Raw genomic sequence first — 9250 nt, 5'->3', positions numbered from 1 at the left:
CAAAAATTAAAATGTTAAATTTTTTTTTAGTAATAAAGTTGGTTCTTTTTTTTAATGTTCTCTTTTGAGATAAAATTTACAATAAAACTTTTTTTTTTAATTCATTTCTCAGAAAAAACACACATCTTAAGTGTGCATTTGGTACGTTTTGACCAAAGATAAAGCTGTCACCCAAACCCCTCTCAAGATGAAGAACCTTGCCATCGCTGTAGAAAGTTCTCTGAAGCTCCTTCCCAGGCAATCCCTCCCATCCCACTCCCAGGAGTGGCCTCTGTTCTGATTTTTTTTCCACCACGAATTCGTTTTTGTGGATAGTTTGAATGGAATTATGCAGTATGTGTTTCTGTGTGTGTCTGGTTTCTTTTTTGCTCAGCTTAATGTTTTTGAGACCCAAGTTAAAATCAGTAGCTTCCTTCGTATTAAGCCAAGTATTCTACTGAATGAAGGAATAGACCACACTTGGGCCATTGTCTTGTTCATGAACACCTGAGTTCTTACCAGGTTGGGGCTAGGGGGAATAAAGCCGCTGTGAATATCCTTCTGCATATCTTTTCGTGAACATATGTTTTATTCCATTGTGTGTCTCTTAACTGCCTGTGGTGTATTCGTCGCTGTCACCACTTTAGAAGTCAGACTTAATCTTAAATTTCTGTCTTTCGTATCTTAAAAGACCTTCCCGATGCCAAAGTTGTAAATATGTTCCATTTTATTCATACAGTTCTACAGTTGTTTCCGTCTTTAATCTGCCTGGACTTTTTTGAACGATCTGCAGTATGAATCTCACTTTGTTTTTCCCCCATAGACAGCTAAGACTCCTCTTTTCTCCACCAGCCTGAAACGGCTTTTTGACATCCACCATATCCTCCTATAGTGCTTCTGTTTCTCAGTTCTTTTCTATTCCTCTGTTCTCGTTTAGTCTCCATTATTCTGATTCCTATAGCTTTTCTTAATTGAAGTATAGTCGATATAATACTGTACTTGTTTAAAGACACTTGGGTGGTTCTGTCATTAAGCAAATGACTTGGGCTCAGGTCGTGATCTCACAGTTCAGGAGTTCGAGTACCACATCGGGTGAGCTCGAGCCCCGCTTTGGGTAAAACATGAACCCTGGGTGGGCCCCACTTCTCTATCTCTCTCTCACTCTGCCCCTTGCAGGATTCTCTCTCTCTCTCTCTCTCTCTCTCTCTCTCTCTCTCTCTCTCAAAGAAAAAAATATATTGTAACTCATTTAAGGCGTACAACGGAGTGATTTGAAATTATAAACATTACAATATGCTCACCACGCCACCATCTGTCACCATACAAAGTCCCCACAACATGACTATGCTCCCCATGCTACCCTGTTCGTCCCTGAGACTTTATCTGACAACTGGAAGCTTGCACCTCTTAACGCCCTTCACCCATTTTGTGTATCCCTCCACCGCGCCCCCCTCCTTGATCACTATTGTTTTAGGTTTGAAATTTCTTATCCTTATTTTTCAAGATTATCGTGGCCATTCTACATTTTGTCTTCAATGCATTTTAGAATCCATTTAAGTGCCTTGAGTAGTTCTGTGGAGATCTTGTTTGGGATGATGGTGACTACCAGGGGAACACTGTCATTTTTCCAAGATGTGTTTCACGGTGGGTAGTATTTTGATCTGTCCATGAGGCTTTTTTTTTTTTTTTAACTTATTTATTGTTGACAGAGAGAGAGAGAGACAGAGCATGAGCAGGGAAGGGGCAGAGAGAGGGGGAGGCACAGAATCCGAAGCAGGCTCCAGGCTCTGAGCTGTCAGCACAGAGCCCGACGCGGGGCTCGAACCCGCACACCGTGAGATCGTGACCTGAGCCGAAGTCAGACACTTAACCAACTGAGCCCCCCAGGTGCCTCATGAGGCTTATTTTTTGATGCTTTTAGTACACTTGATTTCTCTTCCATATATCCTGCATGTTTCTTGCTAGCTTTTCTTTATGAGAGGAAGGGGGGATTGTGCCATCCAACCCGCCTATCCCTGTTCCCCTTATTTCTACCACAATTTCCCTTTATCTCCCTGCCCCAGGTACAGCTGAGGGCAGACCCATTTCCTAGGCTTGGCCAATCCAACGCTCTCTGAATCTGCAGCAAGCAGGGCAAAGAGGGGTTGTTGCGAGAGCAGCAACATCCTTGGGTCTGCAGGGGCATGGTGGCATTCCCTGTCCAGCCACCAGCACGCCAGTATCTGGTCTCCGGCTTCCTGTGTGTTCTTTGAGCTCGGTGCCCACCCCTCCAGTAAGTTCTCTGTGTGCTGAGGTAACCCAAGTTGCTTTCAGTTGCTGGCAGTCAAAATCAGAAGGTGAGAGGTGACAAGTTGTTAAAATTCTCCACTAGGCAAGACCAGATGGGGTCTGTGAGAAGATGGAAAACAAGGCAAAAACTCCCCCAAGTTTTCTGGTTTCTCCCACGGGGTCTCCTTTCCTGATCACTGCTTCCCGGGTCACGCCCTGAGCCCAAGAAGACACACTAGAACGTTGAAGGTCCTCGTTTCTAGAATGTTCTGCCTTGTAATACCCACGTTACCAAAAGGAACTCAGCAAGGGAAAATCATCACAACTTCTCCCCTTTGCCCTCCTTAAAGCAGATTTGGGGAGAATCAGCTCTACAAGAACCCCTTACCTGCGAACTAAACGAGATCAAACGTGGGCAACCACTCTTAAAATACGCCCGAAACATAACACGTTCCGTTGTTGACCCTCCGGCCCAGAAGGACGCCAGAGACTTCATGTGAGCTCATTACTCTTTTAGTGATTTAGGTAGTGGTTTTCCTAAAACATTCGTTCATTCAATCCAAGTATGTAGTCAGACCCTACCGTAGCCCAGGCACAAATGAAAACAAAAAGGCGGAAGACCAGGACGTGCTAGGGAGCTGTGTTGCTCCAGATCTCATGGGCAGTAAGCAGAAAAATTCTTTAAAAAAAAGCAAGAGAAAATTCTGGGGTGGGACCCTAGGGAGAGATCGGCAGCTCCACCGGTGTCTCCCCCACCCCCACCTGGCCCCAGAGCCCCCTGTGATGATACCTCTAATAGTAACAACTAACCACTGGGCACAGATGTGTGAGGCCCTGCTCAAAGTATCGCATCTCCGACAGCCCTTTGAAGAAACTGCCCTTATCACCCCGAGTGTCCACGTAGGGAAACTGAGTCACACAGCATTTAAGCTCCTTGCCCGGGGTCACTGAGCTCATCAGTGGCAGAGCCAGGGATGAGACGCCAGGCAATGTGGCTCTGCCAGAGCACAGGTGACCACCTCCTTCCTCCTTTTAGGTCCCTGCAGAGCAGGACCAAGAGGCTACCTTGCCCGAGAACAGTTCCGGTCATCCTGGGGACTTGTGACACCGTGGTCTGGTCTAAACCACCCTGTAGGGGCAGGAGGGGGTGAGCGCTGTAGGCTCCAGGGCTCGCTCGCGTCTCTGGCCACCAGGCCATTTCAGCTGGACCAAGGGCACATCCTCTAGAGGCCCCAGTCCTGCCCTTCTCGAGTCAGACCTCCTGCAACTCTTGGTGACCTTGTCTGATGGCGTCCTGTGGACGTGCGGGTTGCCCCAAGAGTTCTGGGTATTGTCTGAGCCTACCGACTGCTGCCCGTGGCCCTGTAACGTGTGGCCTCAGTCTGGTCCCCTCCCTCTGCCCCAGCTGGGTACAAATGTTCCTTTGGCGTGTCTTATCCTGGTGTACCTCCCTGTGTGCCAGGCCAGGGCAGAATTTGGGGTTCAGGCCATCCTGTTCCCCTGTCTACCTCATTCTCTGGTGAAATCTGTAGAACCGCAGTCAGGACTGGGCTCCCTGGGGGACGGGCAGTGGGGGGCCTCCCCGCAGGCCATCCCCAAGAGAGAGAGAGGGAGACTGAGAATCCCAAGCAGGTTCCAGGCTCTGAGCTGTCAGCACAGAGCCCGACATGGGACTTGAACTCATAAGCCACGAGACCATGACCTGAGCCGAAGTTGGACGCTTAACAGACTAAGCCACCCAGGTGCCCCACTGCATGTGTGTCATTCCTGGCAGAATAACGTGTGTCTAGAGCTGAGGAGTGCTCTCCGTGATGGACCTGTCCAATTGCAAGCGAGAGCGGTTCCATCCTGCCTGTCCAAGGTCGAGGCTCACCCTTCCCCTGTCCGCTTGCTCGGTGGACCCCTGGCCAGGAGCTGTTTCTGCAGAGGCATGAGGAGGGCCTGGGGATCTGGCTGGGGTCCTCCAAGGGCGTTTGGGGCCTCTCAAAGCCCTTCTCGCAGGAAAGGGAGCCCCCTTTGCTATTTGAGTGGGTTCTAGGCAGCCTGTGGCTTGGTCAGAAACTCTTCGCCATGTTACTCAACCATGACCTTCAAGTCGATACGTGTCACTTATTTCTGCTGAGAGCCCTGTCACAGAAAGGCCTGGGTGTAGACAACCTGGCACATTTTCTTAAAAAGTAAATCGAGTCTATTATCTTGACGTCTGGCCAGTTGGAAGAGGGGAGCAGTGCGCCAAAGCTTCCTAGGTCATTGGCTGACATTCTGAGGAGAAAACATTTTTCTTCTTCTTCATTCAACTTCTATAAAATCTCTAACCCGTGTGAGTGTAGGTGAAAGGGTTTTATTGTCTTTAATGCAAACAGTCTGATAAAGCTTGCGTTCACTCATTCATTCACTCACTCATCCACTCATTCAACCAGTGTTTATTGAACAGCTATTATGTGCCAGGCGCAATTTTTTCCAAGTGCTCAGGCCTCAGCAAGGACCAGACTGCTGAGTTGCCCGCCCTCGCGGGGCTTATATTCGGTGGGGGGTGAGGGACAGAAGATAAAGGGATGAACAAATGAACGGACGATGAAAGGTGAAGGCAACGAGCAAGGCCAAGTGTGGCGGAGCAGGTCTGGTGGTGTGGCGGGAACAAGGAGGGTCTCTCCTCTGACTCATGGTAAGGAGGCCGGTGAGGCTGCTTCCAGGAACCAGTGCCATAGAGAGTCACTGGGGACAGTGCCGGGTGGGCCATGCCCCAGAGACCGGGCCCCTCTGATTCCACAGGGCACTTGCAGAACCAACATGAGCTGATACGAGTAATTTTAGAAAGATTCCTCTGAACTCCAGCCTGAGGGAGACTGAAGGGACACGATGACAGAATGTCATAAATGATCTGAGGTTTCCACTTGCTAGAAAGGACACGATTGGGACAAGCGGGGAAATCTGAGTAAAATGTGTAGATGAGATAATAATGTTGCCTCCAGGTTAATTTCCCGAGTTTCGTCATTGAGCCAGCGTGGTTTAAGAGGATGTCCTTGTTCTTAGGAGACACGGGCTGAAGCAGTTAGGGGTGGGGGCATTGCATGTCTGCAGTTTACGCGCAGACACTCAGACAAACATATGGCGGTGCATATATGTGTGTTCGGTGAGGCAAAGGGGAAGGATGAAATAAACGTGGCAAAATGTTAACATTTGGGGAATCTGGGTGAGGGCCGTGTGAGGAAACTGTTTATACTATTTTGCAATCTCTTTGGGAGTCCGAGCTTATGTCAAGATAAAAAGTTCAAGCTTTGAGACCCCGCTGGCCGTGCCTGGATGGTGGCAGCGAGTAGAAATGTTAAGATGCGGGGGACGGGAGGCCCGGGACCTGGACGGAGGGAGAGATGCTCTGGAGGGAAGGGAGACAGCACCTCCCAGGGTGGAGGGAGAGAGGAGAGAAGGATTCGAGGGTCCTCAGGGAGGACTTGGGCCAGAGCAGCTGGGGAGGGGCGGGGAGGGGAGGAGGCTACTTCCTGAGAAGAGAAACAGGGCGGGGCAGGGGAGGAGATTTGGGGAAAGCTGGAGGGGGAAGAAGGGCCAATGGCGAGTTCTGTTGTGTTGATCTGCCAACTCAAGTCAGGCCTGATCCAGAAACAAAGTGTTATCAATTTGTTTTAAAGGGAAAATGTTGGGCTTTTGGAAAGGAATCCCAGCCACTTGGGCTGTAAACCACTAGCCCGTTGAAGAAAGGCTGCATCAATGTTTAGGCATTTACTTTAATGAAACACTTTAAAAACTTATAAAACTGAGGTTATAAACTCATAAATCTGAGGAAACGGAGCCTTCGATCGGGAGGGACGCAGGGCGAACAATGCCATCTTCATGACCCATAGGCAGCTTCCACTGAACCCGGGCCAGACGCTGCCCCGGAAGTAGGGGATGTGGACGCTCAGCCCGGGAGGACGTTAGGCCTTCGCCAAATAACCCACACCCGGGGTCCACCTCCCCAAAACTAGTGCGATTCTAGTGTCGTATATTTTTAAGTTTATTTTTATTTATTTTGAGAGAGAGCGCAAGTGGGGGAAAGGCAGAGAGAGAGAGAGAATCCCAAGCAAGCTCTGCACGGTCGGCGTGGAGCCCCACGCGGGGCTCGAACTCACGAACCGTGAGATCGTGACCTGAGCCAAAATCAAGAGTTGGACGCTTAACCGACTGAGCCACCCAGGCACCGCTACAGTCTGTATTTTTTACTGCAGTGGGTGGCAAGGCTTGGGAACCGCCAGGTCAGTTTGCTCAGGACTCCCACAGATAACTTCAGAAACGGTGTGGCCAGTTGGCACAGCATCGCGGGATCGAGTGCCTCACCCCCAGGGAGAACGCTCTGAAGGACGACATCCAGTCAGGTACCTTCAGCTTGTTTCACATTTCTGCTACACTTGCAAAATGTTCAATCCTCATTTCTCTCTCCCTCAGTCAGTTTGCCCTGGCACTGGCATTCGTGCCTCCTGCCACACTGGGGGTGAGTGGAAGGACAGACAGAATGGGCTGGAGGGCCCGGGGTCAGGGCCACTGCAAGGTGAGGCTCTGTGCCTGGGGAGAGCCCGAGCGATCAGGTAGGACAGATTGAAAGGGCTCAGCAAGGACAAAGACAGGAGAACGGGTCGCTGGCCGGGCTGTATGCCTGCCTGTGCACGCGCACACGTGTGTGTGTGTGTGTGTGTGTGTGTGTGTGTGGTAAGGAGGGTGTAAGACATGGAGTGGAACAGGTGATGGATGACAGTGAGTACTGTAGTGTGCTTGAACCTGGCCTTCACAACTCAGATGGGCGTGGTGCATGAAGGAATCTCAGAATCCAGGGGAAAGTGTCATGGTCCCCTGAAAAGCAAGGAGGACGCACAACGGGCCTGAGAGCATGCATTCAGGTGTGGGCGCCTAGAGGGGTCACACGGTCGCTTGTGCTGGGGAAGAGATCACAGCCTGTATGATCCCCAGCTGGAAAAGAAACTCTTCGCGGTGGGGGAGGTCACCTATGCATGCTCAGTGCTATGCAAGGATACTGGGTCAGCACCCCCCCCGGCCAAAACTGCCTCTGTGTGAGCCCCTACAGGCCCAGCCTGGACTCCTCCAAGTCCTTCTGAGGGCACGACTCCTGTCACCCACCTGGCCTGGTGAGGGTTCAGGCCAGCAAATCTCCCAGGTGACTCAGCCTGATTCAGGCTCCCAGTCACTGAGCTCCGGGGCTGGACTTCTGTTGGCTCGCAGGTAGAAGCTCTGGACCCCGCCAGGAGATTTTATTTGGAATTGTGTCTCCCTGCCTTCTGGATCATAAGGGTCAAGGCAGGATCTAACGTGGTGCCCGGCACCTGGTGGGCACTTGATGCATGACCAAGGGGTTGCGTGGGTGACCATGAAATGTCTGATTAGGATTCTGTGATAAATCATTTTTCGTGTAAGCCCAAGTCTCTTCTTGGCTGCTTGACCACGATTTGTGGTTTTTGCCTTTAAAAAAATAGTGGTGGGAACAGTGGCCTATACGAATGACAAACTTCTTTCCTAAGAGGCAGGTCCGAACTTTGGCAAAATGGTTCTTTTTTTTTTTTTTGAGTAGGTGGGTGGGTGGGGTCCTCTTTTACTTCATGGTGGCCCCTCCCTCCTTCCACCCCGTGCCTGCGCGCGGACCCCAGGGCCACTAAACTTCCTCTACATCCCTTTCTTTAGGGGCACTTGGGTGGCTCAGTCTGTTAAGCATCCGACTTCAGCTCGGGTCATGATCTCACGGTTTGTGAGTTTGAGCCCCGTGTCAGGATCTGTGCTGACAGGTCAGAGCCTGGAAGCCTTCTTAGGATTCTGTGTCTCCCTCTCTCTCTGCCCCTCCCTGCTCATGCTCTGTCTCTCTCTCTCTCTCAAAAATAAATGTAAAAAAAAACAAACAAACAAAACCCCTTTCCTTTAAAAGCTGCTGCCGAGAGCCATGGTGCTGGTAGGGTGCTGATAAATAAATTCCCCTAGAGCACACATGCCTGATAAAGCCTGGATGAAGTCAGCCTCTCACAGTGCCACTGGCAGGTGCGGTCAGGTGCTGTCTAATCTGGGTGGCTAGTGTAAGAAGTCTTCATTAATCCTAAGAACATGACACTTTGGGGAAATCAATCCCGACAAATACGGGCTGTTTCCCGGAATACCCCAGGGAACACTCACTCCCACATCATGGTCTTGCTGTCCCCTCTTTCTGAAGTGCTCTCCCCCAGAGAGCCACAGGGCTGGCTTCTTCAACAGCTCCCAGGTCACCTTCCCAAGTGTGGCCCTGCCCAACCGCCCCACTCAGTCTCACCTTTGGTTCTGTTCTCTGCGCAGTGAGGCTTTGGACACATTCCTGGAGCCCCCCAGTCTGGTGTCTGTTAGAACTTGGGGTCCAGTGATTGGTAAGGCCTGGGCTGTGTGCTCTGGGAGAGCAAGGACTGGGTGGGCCCCCTTCCTTGCATCCCAGCACTGGCACATAATAGGTGCTCCAGGAACATGAGTGGAACGATGTAGTTCTTTTTTCAGAGAAAACGCATGGCTACCCTAGCCCCTTGGACAGGCCAAGGGAGTACTAAATTGGGTGGGAATGGGAGAGCCTCCCCCATCTCCCTCCAGACCCCTGATAGCTTCCCTCTGTGGGACCCAGTCACGTGTAGACTTTTACTGTGCACAGATGTGGAGCACCAGGGCAGAAGTTTCTCAGAACTTCTTTCCAGAAGAAATCAGGCTTAAAATACTTGCCTACCAAATGACTGGGGCAGCCCTGGGGCACTGCGTCTCTTATCTGATGGCCATCTACAAAGAGGCCTCTGGAAGCTGTTCTCAGAGCATCAAAGAGACCGGGCTGTCAGCTGCCCTCACGGGTCACAGCTCTGTTGCCTCTACCGGGGTCCAGCCCATGGGACTGACCTGCCTAGCGGGGCCATGAAAGTTTAGACAGACAGACAGTCTGAGATGGAAAGGATACACTTGCCCCGCCTCTCCCGTGGCTAAAATCCAGCGTATGGCCAGTGTA

This window comes from Lynx rufus, unplaced genomic scaffold (genome assembly GCF_022079265.1).
Source record: "Lynx rufus isolate CCGP_SWC_20201006 ecotype Redwood Valley unplaced genomic scaffold, mLynRuf1.p SCAF_8, whole genome shotgun sequence".
Taxonomy (NCBI): domain Eukaryota; kingdom Metazoa; phylum Chordata; class Mammalia; order Carnivora; family Felidae; genus Lynx; species Lynx rufus.
This window is presented reverse-complemented; position numbering follows the sequence as displayed.